This window comes from Oryctolagus cuniculus, chromosome 13 (assembly GCF_051225735.1).
Source record: "Oryctolagus cuniculus isolate XC-2025 breed Fujian yellow rabbit chromosome 13, ASM5122573v1, whole genome shotgun sequence".
NCBI lineage: Eukaryota > Metazoa > Chordata > Mammalia > Lagomorpha > Leporidae > Oryctolagus > Oryctolagus cuniculus.
Genome location: NC_142879.1, coordinates 104,377,070 through 104,397,535, shown reverse-complemented (window position 1 = coordinate 104,397,535; position 20,466 = coordinate 104,377,070). Strand labels below are relative to the sequence as shown.

The window sequence follows — 20,466 nt, the reverse complement described above, 5'->3', positions numbered from 1 at the left end:
TTTTCCTGCCATCAAAGTTAGAAAAAATGACATAGCATATACTCGTATGTAACACCAATGTTTCAAACCTAGCCACAAATTCATAGAGGGAAGGGTCACGTTTAGGCTCAGCCTGGTACCCAATAATGCAGACAGCTTCCTGTGTGCCCCTTCCCCAGCCCTCAGGCTGCTTCTCCAACACCTCGGCTCCAGGTTTGGCCTTTTGTTGGGGGTGTCCCGAGAATCACTGCACACGGAGACGCAAGTACCCAGGAGTCACTGCAACAGTGGAGCTGGGCCTGGGATGTCTACCACTGTTGGCTTATGGCGAGTACTGGTGGGAGGTGGTGGTGGGGAGGAGACCCTGAGCAAGGACCCCAGAGGAGACAGGCCCTGGGGAGCCAGCCATGAAGGAGAGGGGGGACTTAGTTGTCCAGGTGTGGTAGGGGGGTGGAAATGGGAAATCAAGCAGAGCAAGGTGCTGCCGACTGTAAGACCTTGAACAAATTTAAGGATTAGTTGTCCATCAGCTGCCTTAGCTGCCTTAACTGTTGGCGGTGTTTCAGATTAGCCACCTTGGGGGTGGGTGGCTGCCCTGTATTTTTTATATTTATTTATTTAAAATTCAGAGTTACACAGAGAGAGAAGGAGAGGCAGAGGCGGGGGGGGGGGAGAGAGAGAGAGAGGTCTTCCATCTGTTGGTTCACTCCCCAATTGGTTGCAACAGCTGGAGTTGCGCTGATCCCAAGCCAGGAGCCAGGAGCTTCTTCCTAGTCTCCCACACGGGTACAGGGGCCCAAGGACCTGGGCCATCTTCCACTGCTTTCCTAGGCCACAGCAGAGAGCTGGATCGGAAATAGGGCAGCCAGGACTCAAACCGGCGCCCATATGGGATGCCGGCACTGCAGGTGGCGGCTTTACCTGCTATGACACATTGCCAGCCAGGAACTGAGATTTTTACAACATCACACAGATGGTTCTACTATGCATTGACCTGCTCTAGGGTGGGAGCACTTTTTAAGAAAACAGGAAAAAAGCTTGATGAATTCCTCAGGGTATTGCATCTATCTGGGCACTGCCTCACATAGTGGAGTTGCTTGGGTTTCATTCTCAGCTCTGGCTCCCGATTCCAGCTTCCTGCCAGTGTGCAGCCTGGGAAGCAGCAGGTGAGGGCTCAGGTGGTTGGATCCCTGCCACACACATGGGAAACCTAGACTGAGTTATTGTCTCCCGGCTTGGGCTCAGTCCAGTCTGGGACTGTTGTGGGCATTTGGGGAGTGAACCAGCAGATGGGAGATCTCTGTCTCTCTCTCTCTATCTACCCCTCCCTCCTCCCCCACCTACTATATCTCTGCCTCTTGCATCCCCCCCCCTTTTTTTTCTGACAGGCATGAGTTAGACAATGAGAGAGAGAGACAGAGAGAAAGGTCTTCCTTCCGTTAACAGAGGGTTAAGCCGAAGCTTGCCACACTGGTGTCCCAGATGGGAGTGCCTGTTAGAGCCCCAGCTGCTCTGCTTCCAATCCAGCTGCTTGCTAATGCACCTTGGAAGGCAGCGGAAGACAGCCCAAGTGCTTGGACCCCTGCCACCCACATGGGAGGCCCTGATGGAGTTCCTTGTTCTTGGCGTCAGCCTGGCCCAGCCCTGGTGGTTGTGACCATTTGAAGGGTAAACTGGTGGAGGGAAGCTCTCTCCCTCACTCTCTCCGTGTCACTCTGTTTTTCAAATAAATAAACAAATCTTTTAAAATAATAGAGAAAGAGCTGTGTCTTGCCCTCAAGGCGTTTCTGCTTCAGGGTGAACTATTGTGTTTGAAGGTGGATTCCTCAGCTTCGGCTGTATGCTCTACCACACCCAAGCCTAGTGGCTTCAACCACTAATCATTTGGCTTAGCTCCGGGCCAGCTGAGCAAGCTGTCCTGTTCTGGGTTGGCTCGCCGCTCTCTGCTGGTTCCCGTATGTGTCTTTGGGCCGTGGGCTGTTGCTGGCAGCTAGTGGCATCACTGACATAGGTGTGGGTTAGCAGGCTGGTTGGCCTGCCGGGAGGACCCTGCTGGGACATCTCATCTCACTCCATGGGGTTCTTACCTGAGTGTGATCTCTCATGCGGTGTTCCCAGGGTCACAAGGAGTGAAAGGGAGGTCAAGTCCAAGGTGCATGCCCTTCCCATGTCTCTGCTTGTGGTGTATTTGCTTTTGTCTCTCCGATCAAGACAAGCCAGGCAGCCAAACCTGGAGTCTGCGTGAGAGATGGCTCCTCGATGCTGTGGATACCGGGAAGGGAATTACGTTGCCACGCTTGCAAACAATCTTCTGTAGAGACATCTGCTACAGAGGTTCTGCATGTTGTAACAGGAAGCAAAAATCTCTGGAAGTCTGTGAATCAGCCTGCCATTTCCTTCCCAAAGGCTGGTTCTAATGATGTGACAATTACAACACTTCCTTTTAAAATTATTTACTTATGGGGCTGGCGCTGTGGCATAGCAGGTAAAGCTGCCTCCTGCAGTGCCGGCATCCCATAAGGGTGCTGGTTCAAGTCTCAGCTGCTCTACTTCTGACCTAGCTCTCTGCTATCATATGGGAAAGCAGTGGAGGATGGCCCAAGCCCTTGGGCCCCTGCACCTGTGTGGGAGACCCGGAAGAAGCTCCTGGCTCCTAGCTCCTGGCTTCAGATCGACACAGCCATTGTGGTTATTTGGGGAGTGAACCAGCAGATGGAAGACCTCTCTGTCTCTCTTCCTGTGCCTATCTGTAACTCTGCCTTTCAAATAAAAATAAATCTTTTAAAAGATAAATAAAATTATTTACTTATTTATTTATGTGAGAGGCAAAGAGACAGGCAGACAGAACTTCCATCCACTGCTTTACTCCCTAAATGCTTCCAGCAGCCCAGATTGGCAGAAGCTAGGAACTACGAGCTGAGAATTCAACCCAGGTCTCCCGTGGGGTGGCAGGAACTGAATTCTTTTGGCCACAACCACTGCATTGACAGGAAGCTGGAGTCAGGAGCCAGAAGTGGGAAGGGAACCTGGGTGCCCCAGTGTGGGCTGTGGGCATCCTAACCACCAGTCACACGCCCTCTCCCAAGTTAGCACGTTACTAAGTACCCAGCAGTTGTAGAACTTCCTCGGAGACTCCTGGGACATGCTCTGTGGAAGCGCTGACACCATCTGGCCTGTTTTCCCTCCCTCCGAGAGGCTCCCAGGGGAGGCCTCTCCCGGCAGCTGCTCTCTGCACCTGCTGTCCACAGGCCTCAAGAAATGTCCCTTCTCCTTGGCTCTCACTTCTCCAGGGCTTGTACTAGGGCACTTCCAAAAGTTCACGGGAACATGTAATTAAAAGGTGTTTCTTTTGGTGTAAAAAAAATTCAAATCCGTGCATCATAAATTGAAAGTCCTAACAGGAACACTCCCGTGTCTGTAATTTCTGTCACTCTGCATTGCTGCCTCTGAGGGCTGTCTCAGGTCTTGAACCCATGACCTCAGTGTGGGCCACAGTCAGCACCATTGACCTGGGTAACTAGGTACTGGTCCTGTGACTTCTCAGGCAGGTAGCTTTATCTCTCTAGAATTCTTGTTGTCTTTAAAGATTTATTTATTTATTTGAAAGGGAGAGAGAGAGAGAGAGAGAGAGAGAGAGAGAGAGAGAGAGAGATTGATTTTCCATCTGCTGGTTCATGTCCCAGATGCCCTCAACAGCCAGGACTACGCCAAAAAGCCAGTAATCTGGAACTCAGTCTGGGTCTTGCATGTGGGTGGCAGGGGCCTAAGTAACTGAGCCATCATCTTCTGCCTCCAGGGTACACATTCGCAGGAAGCTGGAATCTGCAGCACCAATGGGACTTGAACCCAGCCACTCCAGTATGGAATGTGGGCATCTCAGATGGTCAAAACACCCACCCTGGCATTTTGACTTTCACATACTGTACCTCAAGGTCTGTTAGTTAAAATGTGTGCGCCTATTTTTTTAAAGGTTTTATTTATTTGAAAGACAGAGTTACAGAGAGAGGGAGGGACACAGGGAGATCTTTCATCTACTGGTTCACTCCCCGAATGGCCACAACATCCAGGGCTGGGCCAGGCCAAAGCCAGGAGCCAGGAGGTTCATCTGGGTCTCCCATGTGGATGCAGGGGCCCAAGCACTTGTCTCATCTTCCCCTACTTTCTCAGGCACATTAGCAGGGAGCTGGATCAGAAATGGAGCAGCTGGGACTTGAACCAGCGCCCATATGGGATGCTGGCACCTCAGATAGAGGCTTTACCCACTACACCACAATACCAGCTCCCTGGTTCACTCTTCAAATGGCCGTGACTAAACAGTCTTGGCCAGACCAAGGCCAGGTCCAGGAACTCCATCCAGGTCTCCCACGTGGTTGGCAGGGAACCAAGTACTTGGACCATCTTCTGTTGCTTGCCCAGGCACATTAGCAGGGAGCGGGGTGGGAGTAGAGCAGCAGGGACTTGAACCGGCTCTCCCATGCGACGCTGATGTCGCAGGCAGCAGCTTAATGTGCTGCACCACAATGCCAGCACCCATCTTATCCTTTAATTCCACTTTCTCATGAGCTTTTTGAAGGACTCACCTATATTTTGACCAGAGAAAAATGAAAGGAGTGTATTCTTGATAAGCCATTGACTATACATGACACTAAAAATTCTCTTGAGGACTCAATCTTGGGTCACTATGCATAACCCAAATGTCCTATGTCCGATCGCCTGTGACCACACAGAGCAGTCACACTTTGAGGCTTCACATTCCCTTCTGGCTGGATCATGGGAAATATTTCTGTCTCACAGCCTCTATGCCTGCCTCGGAATGTCTTAGGGACAGAGTGCCTCCCTCACGCCGCTGTAGTCAGCGGAAATCATCTGGTCTCCCTCGGTCCACAACCATTGCCCACATCCCTTCTGGGAGAAGCCTCACCACTCCCCTAGCATCCCAGGAATGCCAGGAGCCATTCCCAGGATGCCAGCTCTCTGTACTGCTAAATTTCCCATCCTTGGGAACATTAGATTCAACTTGGCTTTCATGCAGAGGTAAATTAAATGATTCTTTTTCTTATCCTGGTCCACATTTTTTTTAAAAAGAGTTATTTATTTATTTGAAAGGCAGAATTACAAAGAGAGAGAGAGAATCTTCCATCCACTAGTTCACACCCCAATTGGCCGTAATGGCCAGGGTTGGGCCAGGCTGAAGCCAAGAGTCAGGAGCTTCATCAGGATCTCCCACATGGGTACAAGGGCTCAAGCACTTGAGCCATCTTCCATTGTTTCCCTAGGGGCATTAGCAGGGAGTTGGATCAGAAGTGGAGCAGTCAGACTTGAATCGGCACTCATGTGGGATGCCAGCATCACAGGTGGCGGTTTAACCGGCTGTGCCACAATGCTGGCCCCCTGGACCACACTTTTAATGACACAAACTGCTATTTTATTTTCAAAATTTTTATTTATTTCTTAGTTTTCATTTTCATTTGAAGGGCAGAGAGAGATGAGAGACAGAGAGAGATCTCCCGTCTGCTGTGTCCACTCCCCAAATGCCCACAGGAGTCAGGGCTAGGCCAAACCAAAGCCAGGAGCTAGGAACTCACTCCAGGTCTATGTGGATGCAAGTGCCCTGCTGTTTCCCAGCGTGTGCGTTAGCGGGAACGGGCAGCAGAGCCCGGATGTGAACCCACGCACTCCAATATGGGATGCGGGCGTCGCCAGCAGCATCTTCACGACTGCACCAACACTTGCTCCACAGTTGCTATTTTGGAACCACCCAGAGCGTCTCCCATCATGGAAGTGGGCTCTGTGTCTGTGCTGCTGACCCTGGAAGCTGGGGCGAGGGAGGGGAACCATGTTTTTGCATTCTGGGTAGACGCTCTTCCCGGGCTTGGGGAGACCCATCCTTTGTTCTGAACCAGGACCACTGATGTCCCATTGTGGAAGCCCTGGTCAGCGATGTCAATCAAATCACGATGCTTCAGTCTGAGATGTTAAAAAATACTGCTGTGATTTTACACATGTTTTTAAAAGTATGTGTTTTGACTGGGTTTTCCCTGAAAACTACAAGAATTTGGGGGGAGGGGTATGTGAGTTGCAGGGGATTGTGGGTATGTGTGTGTTTTTAAGTATTGTCTTTTAGGGGTGGTAGGGGCAAATTTCTTATTGTTGGAGGAGGCACAGAGCCAGATAGAAAAATGGGGAGAGCTCCCATCTGTTGGTTCACTCCCAAATGCCTACAATGGCCAGGAGTGGGCCAGGCCAAAGTCAGGGGCTGGAAACTCAACCTGGGTGGCAGGAACCCAATCACCCGGGCTACCACCGGTGCCTCCCAGGGTCCACATTAGCAGGAAGCTGGAGTCAGGAGCCCGAGCTGGGGATCAAACCAAGACATTCCCATGTGGGACACAGGATATTTACCATAAGTCCCTGCTCAGGTAATTTCCTGTGGATCCTAAAACAAATGTCTCACCAGTTCTGTCTTCATGTTTACAGGAGGAAACAGCAAGAATGTGCAAAAACTCTGGACTTGGCTTCAGGCAGAGCCGCTGCCTTGAACTGTGGGAATCCCACAATGATGTGACTTAAGACTAATAATTCAGACTGAGAAAAACAGTCTCAGCTCTTATGATGCCTCACGTGGGCCACACAACAGCACCTGACAACCTGTGGTGAGAGTGGGTTATCTCCTACCTTAAGCATTGTTCTGCAGGTCTGGAGGTGTGCAGGGTGGGGACCAGGGCTCTGCCAGAGGCTGCTACTCTGGGAAGCGTGATGTCCCCACAGCAGAGAGTCTATGGGATGAAGAGGTGGCTGGTTGGGGGCTTCCTATAGGAAAACACGACTGAACTCTAAGAGCCGTTGACAGCTGATGCTGAATTTTGAGCTTTGGTTTTCTGCACCAATCCCTTTCAGTGTCGAGATTCCTGTAGTGTGTCGTGCCAGCCTGCACCTGTACTTTGGAGCTTACCCGATGCTTGAGAGGGACATGACTGCACAGTCACTGGCTGGCAAGGGGTGGCAGCAGAGCGGCGAGTGCGATGGGTGTGGCACGCGTGGGCTCCTCGTGGAGTTGGGAAATACTAGGAGAGGAAATCCATGTGAGCAGGGGCTTCTGCGGTGAGCAAGGTGGGAAGGTCGCCACCCTCCTGCACCTGCTGTGAGACCAGAGGGTGGGGGCATCTCCTGCCCCACTTTTGTTGGGTTTCCAAGCAGCTGTGCTTCTGCAGGGGGCCTCACATCCAGTTTCAACATCTTCTGGCCATCACCCTCTGCCCTGAATCCCCAGAAATTACAGTTTCCGTTTCTCACCCTCGTTTCCCTAACCATCTGCACACAGACCCAGGACCCAAGGAAGGGAATGACAGCAACGTGCGTCTCTCCCTTCCCCTCTACTTTATCCCACCTCTGGGACTCGAGCAAAATGCCTCCCCCTTCTCATGGTTACCAAGCCAGCGTTCTTGGGCGCCTGAGTGCATTTGCACAGAGACAGCTGTGCCCCGGCTCAGCTAGGGCGAACCGTGCAGGGGCGGCTGTCGCCCGCTCTCAGGTGGGGGTCTTTAGGGTAGCTGTCCTTGTACTCCTCCACAGAGGGCACACCTTCCCAGCCGGGGCCTGTACCAGCAGCTTTAGGCATATCACAGGGCTCCACCCCACCCACCGCCCGTCCTGTCACTACCCCTCCGGGGTCACTCCTCAGCCAAGTGTGTCTCCTGCGGTGCTGCCCTCCCCCACCCCAGCACTCGGGGACGTCAGTCCCGCCCTAGCATTTGCCACCCATCTTGGCCACTACCTTGGGTGCAAGCACCCACTCTTGTCCCCATTCTCCTCTGGGTTTCTCCCCAGGGATCTTGACTTTCCTGTGTTTCTTTTCGGAGTCCTAACCCATCATAAAGGAATTCTATCATGTTCTGAACCATGAACACATTTATTCAGTCTGTCTACAATGTTTTCTTAAAGAGCCCATGGTGGATCAGGCTTTTTTTCTTTTTCTTTTATTTATCTGAAAGTCAAAGCAAGAGAGAGAAAGAATATCCCATCTTCTGGTTTCACTCCCCAAATGGCCACAATGTGGTTAGGCCAGGATGAAGCCAGGAGCCAGGAGTTTCCTCTGGGTCTCCTACATGGGTGGCAGATGCCCAAGCATGTGGGCCATCCTCTGTTGCTTTCCCAGGCGCATTAACAGGGAGCTGGATCAGAAGTAGAGCAGCTGGGATGGGAATGTTGGCGTCATAGGTGGTGGCTTAACCTGCTGCACCAGAACACTGGCCCCTAGGCATTGTTTTAGGTCTTGAGGATACCAGACAATCTGATGGTGTTGACACTCTTGTAAAGACAAGTAAAGCAGTGAGTAAACAAGATATTTTAGAGAGTGACAAGTTCCTTGGCAACTGCATCATGTGATGAGCAGCACAGAAAAGGTGCCTCCTTCCGTGGTGAGGCTGGGGAAGCTCTCTGGTGAGAAGGTGATATTTGTTAAAGGCCTGAATGATGGGAAGAAGCCAGCAGGGGGTGGTTCCAGAGTGAAGAACAACTCTGTAAATTGGTGACACCAGAAACCTCCAACCTCTAACCTTGGATGTGCCCTTAGAACATTCCAGCAATCCACGCATGTGTCTGGCCAGGTCTCCTCACCTGCATTGCTCACTGGATATTCAAAAACTTTTCCTCTTTCTTCAGAATGTTGTCTTGTCCCTGCCTTCTTCTCACTGCACGTTTCAAACGCCTAGAACCTCTGCATAGATTTTGAGTCAGTAATTCCATGTCTGGACTACATCAGAGAGATGTTCAAACTCCTAACTACAAAGAGTCACCTAGCGTTGTTTGTAATATTGAGAAACTGCAAAACCCTTATGCCTAATAATAGGGGACGTTAAATAAACTATGTAGATATTTAATGGAACATTATCTGCTACTATTGACAATGATGTTGAAAAATGATCACCTTTTCTCTTACATCAAGAGAAAATGAAAACTAACAGTTGAGAATGTCCTCATCTTCCACGCATCCTAGACTGAGGTCAAAGCTGGTGGCACAAGCATGAAAAAGGAGTCTCTGGAATTTTCAGTCTGGTGAGCTTTGAAGATTTGTTTGGACGTTGGAAATGAGATATTTTTCTCACAGCCAAAGTACATTACGTTAATATTTAGATGAGGGTTAGTGTGTAACTTGTTCAGCCAGATCAGTGGACAGTTTGAATTGCATGACTGAAGATGTCTCAAAGTCGAAGCAATGAAATTCAGCACAGATATTTAGAAAAGCTGTATAAAAATATGAACATGTAAGAGTGCACTTGCAGCTTGAATTCTAGCTTAGTCTTCTGTATAAAAGTTTGCAGCTACATCCTTTCTTTGGATCCATTTGTCTTTAAAAAAAATAAGTCAGGAAATCCAAGTGCAGTCTATTTTGTGGACACATGTGGAAACATCATGCTAGCACCACGCTGTGATGGCAGTAGCACCAGAACTCGGCAATCACACAGAAGAAGAAATGAGAAGGCTTTACGGAGGTGACAGCCTTTGAGCTGGCACGTGTCTGCCTCTGCTTGTGTATCCTTTCACGTTCCAGAAGGAATTCATATTGCTTCAAAAATAAAGGCAGGGCTTTTTCTTTCTTTTTAAGATTTATTTATTTACTTGAAAGGCAGAGTGACAGAGAGAGAAACAGGGAAAGAGGTCTTCCATACACTGGTGCACTCCCCAAATGGCCATAGTGGCTGGGCCATGCCAAATCCAGGCCATCTTCCGCTGCTTTCCCAGGCGCACAAGCAGGAGCTGGATTAGAAGCGGAGCAGACCGGTGCTCTAATATGGAATGCTGGTATCAAAGGCAGCGGCTTAACCCACTGCTCCACAATGCAGGTGCCACATCAGGCCTTCTTCTATTCCTGTCACCAAGCAAAACTACAAGCCTGGACTTTATCCATAAACACCCAAGGTCTCTGAAAGACCCAAGAAACAGCAAGGAGCGAGTTCCCTGGAGAAGCTGGTGACATAGACGTGCCCACAGGAACAGAAAAGAAAATTCATGAAATACCCGTCTCTGCCCGAAGGACCAGGGAAGGAGTAGCCTGACAAGGAAGAAATGGCCACCTACTCCAGCCAGACATCACAGATAAGAGTGTGGCCCGACCCTCATGCCCACTGGTGAGGGCCGAATGAGCAGCCCAGACTGCTGCCCTTGCCAAGCTTGTGGTAATCACCCCAACTCTGGGTCATGTCAGAGGAAGCCCAGTGGAGAGTCAGGACCTTACTACTGCCATAGGTGATGAGGTGGCCCATCATGGTCTCCTTAGGGACCATGTGGAAAGCCCTGACAAGGCATCCCTCGCTCTCCCATCCAAGATTATGTCAGTGGAGGCCTGGCGGAGGGGGGCTGAATTCCCACCCATCCTCAGCAGTAACAATAGGCATCCCAGGTGTCCAGACTGAATGGGAGGCGGGCGCCGTTGCTCACTAGGCTAATCCTCCACCTTGTGGCGCCAGCACACTGGGTTCTAGTCCCGGTCGGGATGCCAGATTCTGTCCCGGTTGCCCCTCTTCCAGGCCAGCTCTCTGCTGTGGCCCGGGAGTGCAGTGGAGGATGGCCCAAGTGTTTGGGCCCTGCACCCACATGGGAGACCAGGATAAGCACCTGGCTCCTGCCATCGGATCAGCGCGGTGCACCGGCCGCAGTGCGCCAGCCGCAGCGGCCACTTGAGGGTGAACCAATGGCAAAAAGGAAGACCTTTCTCTCTGTCTCTCTCTCTCTCACTATCCACTCTGCCTGTAAAAAAAAAAAAAAAAAAAAAAAAAAAAAAAAAAACTGAATGGGAAAACTGGACATCAGTGTTCACCTGGCAGTCATGAGGTGGCACGCCTGTTAACCACCAGGGTGGTACCAAGGAGCTCTGCTAAATGGAAGATTTACATAAGACACAGGGTTGTAACATCATGCTCAAAATGTCTCGGTTTCCATAGAAAAGGACTCTTCAAGAACCAGGAAAATCTCAACTTGAGTGAGAAAAGATAATCAAGATATGCTAGCATCCACATGACATGGATGTTAGAACCATCTGGCAAGGATTTTAAAACAGCCATCCTAGAAAGACCACAATTTGCTTGAACTAAATGAGAAACTCGAAGGTCTGAGCAAAAAAATAAAAAATAAAAAAGTATAAAGAAGAACTAAATGGAAATTTTAGAACTCAAAAATACAATAATCAAATGAAAAACTCCATGGATGGCCCCAACAGCAGAATAGAGGGACAGAGGGAAGAATCAATGACCTGGAAGGTAGAACAATACAAATGACCCAATCAAAACAATACAGAGAAAACAGGCTAACCCACAACAAAAAAGAACCTCAGAGACCTGAGAGAAAATAGCGTAAGATTTGTGGGGGCTGGCATTGTGGCAAAAAGGGTCAAGACTCTGCCTGCAACACCAGTATCCAATATGGGCACATGTTCAATTCCCGGCTGCTCTACTCCCTATCCAGCTCCCTGCTAATGCTCCTGGGAAAGCAGCAAAAGATGGCCCAAGTGCTTGGGACCCTGCATCCACGTGAGACACCTGGATGAAGCTCTTGGCTCCTGGCTTTGGCCTGGCATAGCCCTAGCCATTGTGGCTATTTGAGGAATGGACCAGTAGATGGAAAACTCTCTCTCTCTCTCTCTAACTCTGCCTTTCAAATAATTAAGATAAATATTAAAGAAAAAAAGACTTGTATCAGTAAGTTCCCAGAAGAGGAGACTAGAAAAGTAAAAAGAAATAATGGTTGAAATCTCCCCAGATTTGGCAAAGACATAAACCTACTAATGCAGAAGTCTGAGATAACCTCAAACAGGATAAACCCAAATCCACACCAAGACACATTACATTCAAACTCCTGAAAGCAAACACAAAGGAAACAGCTTTTAAAGCAATGAGAGAGAGAACCCTTTCACTGTAAGAGAGAAGCAGTTGGAGTAGCAGATTTCTCATCAGGAACCATGCAGACCAGAAGGAAGTGGCACAACACTTTTCAAGGACTGAAAGAAAAAAATTGTCAACCCAGAATTCTACATCCAGTGAAAATATCTTTCCAGAATGGAATATCAAGCCATCCCCTATGAAAGCAAAGCAGGAGAATCTGTCACTACCATATTTGCTTTAAAAGACTGGCTAAGGATTTTCTCCAATTAGAAAGCACTTGATAAAAGAAAAAAAAATCTGTAACATCAGAAAAGAAAAGAAAACAACAGAAAAAGTAAAGATATGGGTAAATACAAGTCTTTCCTTCTCTTCTGGAATCTTCTAAATTCTGTTTGATAATTGAAGCCAAACTTACAACAATGTCTGATATGGTTCCAACATATTCAGAGGGAAATACTTACAGCAATTTTCCTGGGGTTGGTGTTGTGGTGCAGCGAGTGAGCCTTGATTTGTGATGCCAGCACCCTATATTAGAGTGCAGATTCGAGTCCTGGCTGCTCTGCTTTCGATCCAGCTCCCTGGTAATGTATCTGGGAAGGCAGAGAACATGGCCCAAGTACGTGGGCCCCTGCCACCCAAGACCTGGATGGAGATACAAACTCCTGGTTTTGGCCTGGACTACTCCTGGCTGTTGCAGCCATTTGGGGAGTGAACCAGTGAATGAAAAAATCTTTGTCCCTGCCATACCTGTCTCTCTGCCTTTCAAATAAATAAATAAATTTTTTTTTACTATCAATAATCCTACAAAGGGAAATGTTAAAGGGGTATATTGGGAGGTAAGGTTTGTATCTTCATTCAAAGTGGTGAAATGTCAACAGGAATAGACTGTGGTGAGTTATATATTATAAGGGGGGCAGTACAAGAAAGGTTAGGGCCGGCGCCATGGCTCACTTGGCTAATCCTCCGCCTGCTGGTTCTAGTCCCGGTTGGGGCACCGGGTACTAGTCCTGGTTGCTCCTCTCCCAGTCCAGCTCTCTGCTGTGGCCCAGGAGGGCAGTGGAGGATGGCCCAAGTGCTTGGGCCCTGCACCCTATGGGAGACCAGGAAGAAGCACCTGGCTCCTGCCATCGGATCAGCGCAGTGCCGGCCGTTGTGGCCATTTGGGGAGTGAACCAACAGAAGGAAGACCTTTCTCTCTGTCTCTCTCTCTCACTGTCTATAACTCTACCTGTCAAATAAAAAAAGAGAGAGAGAGAGAGAGAGAGATACTACTCTGCAACAGAACAGGAATGGATGGCAGTAGATGTTCTTAAAAGTGAAGTTGTACCTGAATGAAAACTCTTTCTTGGTTGCTAGTAAAGAGAAACTTAAATCCAACCAATTAAAGCAAATAGGCATTTATTAATTTACATAACTTCATTGCTTAGATTTGCTTCTGTCAGCTGATCTCAGTTTATCCTACAGTAGCCAACCCAACTCCGAAGGACATGATTAGAGAAACAATCTTAGAGCTCAAGATTCAAGAAAAAGGGGAGATGTTCTCTCTCTTAGTGTCTCAGTGTGACACCCCAGAGAAGCGCTGAGTTGCCTGGCTTGGTTACATGCCCACCTCTGTACCAATCACCGCGGTCTGCAGGTGGAGCACTGGGACCGGCAGCTCTCTCCTCTCTCTCTCTCTCTCTCTCTCTCTCTCTCTCTCTGGTCCAGCTGGGAAGGCAAAGCTGTTCACAGAAGGAAAGGACAATGAGCAGCAAATAGATTAAATGCCTACCATGGCACCTTCAGGGATTACAGAGAGAATAATGATGGTGCTTCCTGTAAGTGACTCACATGTATTTGTCTTGTGACTGGCTCGTTCCACTTAGCGTAATGTCCTTGAGCTTCACCATGCAGCAGCAGGCTGCACAGTGTCCTCTTTAAGGCTGGATAATTTCCATTGTCTGCCTAGTCCACATTTTGCTTATCCATTCATCCATGGATTGCCTCCTGGTTGCTCCGATGTTGAGCTGTTGCAGATAATGCTCCTATGAACATGAATGTACAGAATGGTAGGATTTAAGGAGTGAAAGACTGCAAAGCAATATCATATATGAGACAGGAGTGTAAATATCAGAAATGAGAGGAGGGGCTGGTGTTGTGGTGCAGCAGGCTATGCAGTGCTGACATCTCATATGGACATCAGTTCAAGTCCCAGAAGCTCCACTTCCGATCCAGCTCCCTACTAATGCATCTGGGAATGCAGCAGAGGATGGCCTAAGTGTTTGGACCCCTGTGCTCATGTGGGAAGCCCAGATGAAGTTCCTGGCTCTTGGTTTCAGCCTGGCCCAGCCCTGGCTGTTGAGGCCTTTTGGCAGGTGGAAGATCTCTCTCTAATTCTGACTTCTGAATAAATAAATAAATCTTTAAAAGAAGAAGAAGAAGAGCATGGTGACAATTATAGGAAAGTGGAGCAATCTTCAGAGGACACAAAGCTGAATGAGAGAGCCAACACAGGACTCAGACAGGTAAATGCCAGAGTGCCCATAGCAAAAGGAACAAATGGGCTGGAAGGGCGTGGTGTGATGCAATCCTTCTGCCACTGAAAGGAACATTGCAAAAGCTGTCTGGTGTGAATCCAAGTTGAATTTTTGCTTCTCCCACAGCAACCTGCAGCAGACAGAGAACATATTCCTGGACTTCAGATTCCCACAATCCTCTGAGAGGAGAGGCAGAGACAGAGAGATAGCTCTGTTTCACTGGCTCATTCCAAAAAATTCCTGCAACAGCTGCAACTGGGCAGAGCCAAATCCAGGAGCAAGGAACTCAATCCAAGACTTCAGGTGGGCAGCAGGAACCCAGGTTCTCGAGCCGTCATCCTGACACCGGCAGGAAGGTGGAATCGGGAGCAGGAGGTGGACACTGAACAATGTTCTTTCACGTGGGATGCAGGTGCCCTAGCCAGGGTCTGAAGCCCTAGGCCAAAAAGCCTGCCCGCATCAACACCTGTGTTAGCTGTTCGCCATGCGTCCTCAGAACTGCCCGTTGTGCACAGCTTTGTTGTTGGCAGGTAGTTAGGAATAATAACAAATAATAACGGGCTGGGGCTGCGGTGCAGCAGATTAAGCCGCCCGTGACTCGGGACTCCCATACGGGAGCTCTCGTTCAAGCCCCAGCTGCTTCACTTCCCATCCAGCTCTCTGCATTTGTGCCTGGGAAAGCAGCAGAGGACGGTCCAAGTACTTGGGCCCCTGCCACCACCCATGTGGAAGACCCACATGGAGTTCCAGGCTCCTGGCCTCTGCCTGGCCCGGCTCCCACTGTTGTGGCCATTTGTGGAGTGAACCAGCAGATGGAACATCTGTCTCTCCTCCTTCTCTCTCTCTCTATAAGTCTGCCTTTCAAATAAATACATAGCCATCAATATCAAGGACTTCCTCTTCTTTTTTTCTTTCCCTGAGACCATGTATTTACAAACACAATCCTAAATAAGAACTGTCTGCACCATTCGTGCCTACAGGGCACTGTGCTATGACCTTTCCTGTCGTCACATAACCCCAACAACCCCGACACACTGTGGACACTATGGTTGCACTTACAGAGCGGGACACTGGGTTGCAATCAGTCCATAAGCCTGGGTGCGACAGCAGACGCTGCAGGTCTTCGCTTCTTCCCTGGAACAAGGATTCCAGCTACTGCCCCCAAATACAAGGGAATCGACTTTCTTGCCTGTGCACAGTTGGCACTTTCTTGGGGCAGGTGGCTCAGCTAAGGAGACTTGGCATTACGTAATGGTATTTTCATACCAAACATAAGCTGAAGTTCCAGTGACTTGCTGTTGGTTGTCAAAACAGAGATTAACAGTCTGAGTCACAGAGGAATTTATCTCAGATTTGGCTTCTGCAACCACTGCTAAGTAATTTCAAAAGTGGGCCATGGGTGTGGGAACAGCTTGAGTGATGTCACGATTGGGCAACACGATCCCATCCTGGGAGGTGGAGACCTGGATCCAGACGTAGAGCATGCCTTCCCCCCAACCCCGGCCCTACTTCCACGGTGCAGGCTCAGTGAGCTGCTCCCCACTTTGTGGACTTTATCTCCAACCCGGGCAGCTGCTTATGCACTCTCGACTTTCAGGCTGAGCTGCCAACTTTCCATGCCGGGCTCCAGAATGAAGACAAAGAAGCGTCCTACAAAGTCATGCCACAGCTTTCATTGTCTTCCTCCCTTTGGGCATCAGTGGAAACCTGATTCGCTTGTCTCCAAGAAAACACAGGGGCGGGCTGCATCAGAGGAGCTGGACGGGACCTGTCCCCTGGGCTCCCGTGCTGGGGTGACCACCTGACAGGATGGAGAAAGGGGGCTTTGCAGGAAGCCTGGAAATACAGCCACAGAACCACTGGATGGAACATCTCTGACAAACCGAGGAACGCCGTCAAACAGACCACGTCGTAAGGCATGGAAGGCCAACCACTCAGTCCTATGACGTCCAGTCTCTCCTGTGGCATACTGTGCAACTTAACAGTACTAAATGCAACCATGTTAAGAGTTAAAAAGCTTGAAAACCTAAATACTGGGGCCGGCGTTGTGGTGTAGTGGGTAAAGCTACCACCTGTGATGCTGGCATCCCATAAATGCACCTGGGAAACTAGCGGAAGATGGCTCCAGACCATTTGGGGAGTGAACCAGCAGGTGGAAGCTTCCTTTTTCTTTCTAACTCTGACTTTCACTTAAATAAAATAAATTTCAGTTTAAAAAATCCCAGAAAGCTAAATACCAACATCTTTGTTCCCAGAGTTACTTTCTCACTGCTGATCAAACTCTAAAATGCACGGGATTAAAGGGATTCCTAATTCTTGGGCTTTTGGTGAGGATTAAATGAGAGGAAGGGCAACAGAAAGTGTAATGAGGTGCATAACCGAAGACCTGGGTCTAAAGTCCATTCTACTGTGTACTGGCGGGAACCTGGAGGAAGCTCTCTAACCTCCCAGCACTTCCATTCCCCCATCCAAAACGGAGGTGGAAATGAGAAGTAGTGGTGTCCCCTCCTAGGGTTGTCATGACTGTCGAGGGAGTTACTGTGTGAAAACCAACAGAACCAATCATGGCATGGGAGGTCCTTTCTAAGTGTTCTCCCATGATTGTACTAAGCCTCCAACAAATGGTTGCTATGGAGGTATTACTGGAGCTGTCCCTTCTGTGTAAATCTGAGTGCAATCTTTCCTTCTTTAACCCTGCGTGCTAACATTTCAGATGGGTGGCCACAGATGGCCCTGGAGGGACATGGTCATATGGCTGGCACACAGCATTGACACAGGGCTATGAGGTCTGAGTTCAGGAGGAAAAGACACAGCACATCTACCCAGCACCTACCAAGTGCCAGGTATTTCATACACATAGACATGGTCAATCCTCACGGGCTCCAAGTGGGAACAAATGTGCTGAGAAATAGGAATTTATTCCAATTACAAAACAGTAGCCACAGCAGAATCCAAAGACGGATCTGTCTGATTTCAGAAGCCCACGTCTCCCTCCCAACCCCAGACCTTGGGAAGTACCAGACTGAGCACACATTTCCCACCTGCGCCGTGACACTAAGAGATACTGGCCTTCAACAGGGGGCCAGGCCTCCCGTTCCACAAGGGAGTGTGGGTGGAAGGGCACAGACACCCCAGCTGACATCAATCCCCACTGAAGTGCAGGTGTCTGACGTAAGATCCTTTTCTGATATCAGATTTGGTTGTGTCAGGAACAAAAGGGCACTGGTCCCGGAGAGGGGTGGCCGATCCAATTTAGTTCACGACTCACTACTTTCCTGGTGAGTGTGACTTGCCCCAGAAAATTCTAGTTTTTAATGTGTGCTTCTTGTAGGGTTGCCAGATTGAAAAAAAAAAAAAAAGGCAACTACACCAAAAAAAAAAACAAAAAAACAAAAAAAACAATATTTTTTAGTACATGTCTTGTGCAGTATTTGGGACATACTGAAATACTGTCTTTAAAATTGAAATTCAAGTTTAACTGAGAATATTGTCTTTTAACTGGCAACACCAGTTCCTCGACCAGAATACTTCCCACAGGTCTCACGTGGACAGAAGGGATAATGGTGCCATCACGAGGCATCCTGCCATCAGAGGACCAGGCCCCACGCCTGCCTGATTTTGCAACAAATGCACTTGGAACTGCATTCAGCAATGTCTGGATGGGGCCTCACAGCCACACTTGCCACAGGGGACCGAATGGACCAAATTTACTAGGGGGAGTTTGGCAGGTCTGAGAGCAGTCGGGATGGGATGGATTTTCACATTACGCTCTGAACCTGTGAATTTATTTTCTGTTGTTGCTAATTTACTGCTATTACTTACACAAATAGAGTGACTGAAGACAACACCAACTAATTACCCAGAGTTTCTCTCGGACCTATGTCCAGGGGGACTGCCCAGGACCCCAGGCTGAAGTCCACGGGATAGGCAGCAGGGCCTGAGGGGGAATTCACTTCCAGCCTCATTCCAGTTGTTGGCAGAATCGACTTACTTCTCCTGTCCTTGCATGACTGGTGTCCCTGTGTCTTAAGGGGTTGTTGGCCAAGGGTCACTCGCAGCTTCTAGAGGCCACGGCTCATTGGTTCATGGCCCTGTCCCAATGAAAACGCAGCAAATCCTTCTTGTGATTCAAACTTGTCGCTCCCCCTCTTCGTGGAGGAACGACACAGGAACCTGCGCTGTTCTTTCGTCTGCTCGGCCCTCCCCAGGTTTGCTGCTGGTTCTTCCCGGGTTGGCTACCGTCCCTTCAACCTCCGTGGAAGGGCGGTTCCCCCTGCCACATTCCCCACTTCCGCGGGGGAGCGGCACACCGCCGGCCGGCTCTCTCGGGGGCTGCACAGGTGTTCCTTCAGATAGATGTTCCCCTTAGATGTTCCTCGTGCATGCCGTCTCTCTCCTCCTTTATAGTCCTCCTCCGCCAATCCCAACTCGGCTGCCCACACGCCGAGTACGCTGCTCTCCTCCAATCAGGAGCAGGATCTGCTCCTGGAGGTCATCACTCAAGTTGGCAAGAGGCAGCTGCGTAGAAGCTGTTTTCTCCTCTCCCAGCGCCATATTATGGGAGAGCAGATGCATAGAATAAGTCTTAATTCCAGTAACTCAGTCCAGTCCGAGTTGCTCCCCACAAAACTTTTCTGACTTTTACCTTCTTCTTGAGCTAAAAGCTCAAAGGTTACATTGGGCCCATCCAGATAATCCAAGATAATCTGATTAGGGGCTAGCATTTTAGTGCAGCAGGTTAAGCTGCCACCTGCAACACTGGCATCCCACATGAGTGCCAGATTTGAGTCCCAGCTGCTCCACTTCTGGTCCAGCTCCTTGCTAATGCACCTGGGAAAACAGCAGAAGAGGGCCAAGTACTTAGGCTCCTGCTACCCACGTTGGAAACTCAAACAGAATTCCTGGCTCTTGGCTTCTGCTTTGCCCGGCTCCAGCTGTTGAAGCCATTTGGGGAGTGAGCCAAGCAGATGGAAGATTATCTCTCTCTTCTCTCTCTCTCTCTCTACCTTCCAAATAAATAAAATACATCTTTTAAAAAAATCAACTGATTAGTAACTGTAATTACATCTGCCAAGTCCCTTTGACTGTGTAACGTAGTATATTCACAGGTAATACTCATGGGGTCGACAGTCTGCTGACCTGGCTATGACCACTCGTTCTGGCCATCAGAGCAGGGGCAACCAACCAAAACAAAAGAGCAGCTGCTTGTGACGTCAGAGACGAGAACCGTGCAAGCTTCCAACCTCTGATCCGGTGCAAAATAGGAAGGAGCAGTAATAAAACAACAACAAAAACAAGCAAACAAGCAACTGTTCTGATTCCAACTCTGCGCCCACTAAGCCAAGTCAGCTCTGCTCCTGTGCCAGTCAGATGTCACCGACTGGAGGAGGAGGCTGGCTCCTGGCCCAACCCTATGAGAGGCTTTTCCCGGTTCTCCTACGGACACTGCAGAGGCTTTACCTGGCAGGCGCAGGGCAAGGCTTGGTGCTCCGAGCCCAGGTCCAAGGGGAGCTGCTGTGAGGGTGCAGGCCCAAGGGGAGCTGCCGTGAGGGTGCAGGCCCTGCTGCCTTCCTTCTCTCACACCCACCGAGTGCCTGTGTTCCCAGCCCAGGGGCCTCCCTCATGGGGGCAGAGAAGGGACAACTCGAAGGCATTTTTGTCTACCTTGACTTAGTATCCAGTACTTTCCCCCTCCTAATGCCTCCCTTTCACTTCCCATCCCCCACCTCTGACCCCTGACCCCCAGAGAGGGGCACAGACCTGCAGAAGCCTTTAGCTTGGGGCTCCCTCAGCAGTGAGATAACTCCTGCCGGGCACTGCACCTGCGCAGACACAGCTGACCTGGCTCAGTGCCCTTCTGTGGGGGAAATGGACCAGAGGGGCATGCAGTGGGGTGGATGCTGGGGCTTGCTCCCATGCAGCCTCCTGCTTATCCTGCCTGTTTCTTCCCTGCTGGCTATTGTCCTAACCGGTTACTCCCACACCGGGCTTTTCCTCTCACTCCAGGAGCTGAGCTGGTCTGAGGAAGACACTGTCAACCTAGTTGCCTGTAACTTGCCATGTGTTACAGTCACTCACAATTCGCCAGCATCCAC

General features: G+C 49.6%; 1 long non-coding RNA gene across 1 annotated transcript; it reads right to left on the bottom strand.

Moving 5' to 3' along the window:
* Positions 1-13,236: 13,236 nt before the first annotated feature.
* On the bottom strand, positions 13,237-15,780 carry LOC108178157 (uncharacterized). Its single transcript, XR_001794841.4, has 3 exons — positions 15,431-15,780; positions 13,686-13,879; positions 13,237-13,576 (listed from the first exon to the last, which is right to left on the bottom strand). It is a non-coding gene; the product is annotated as an uncharacterized LOC108178157 (long non-coding RNA).
* Between the last annotated feature and the right edge of the window lie 4,686 nt (positions 15,781-20,466).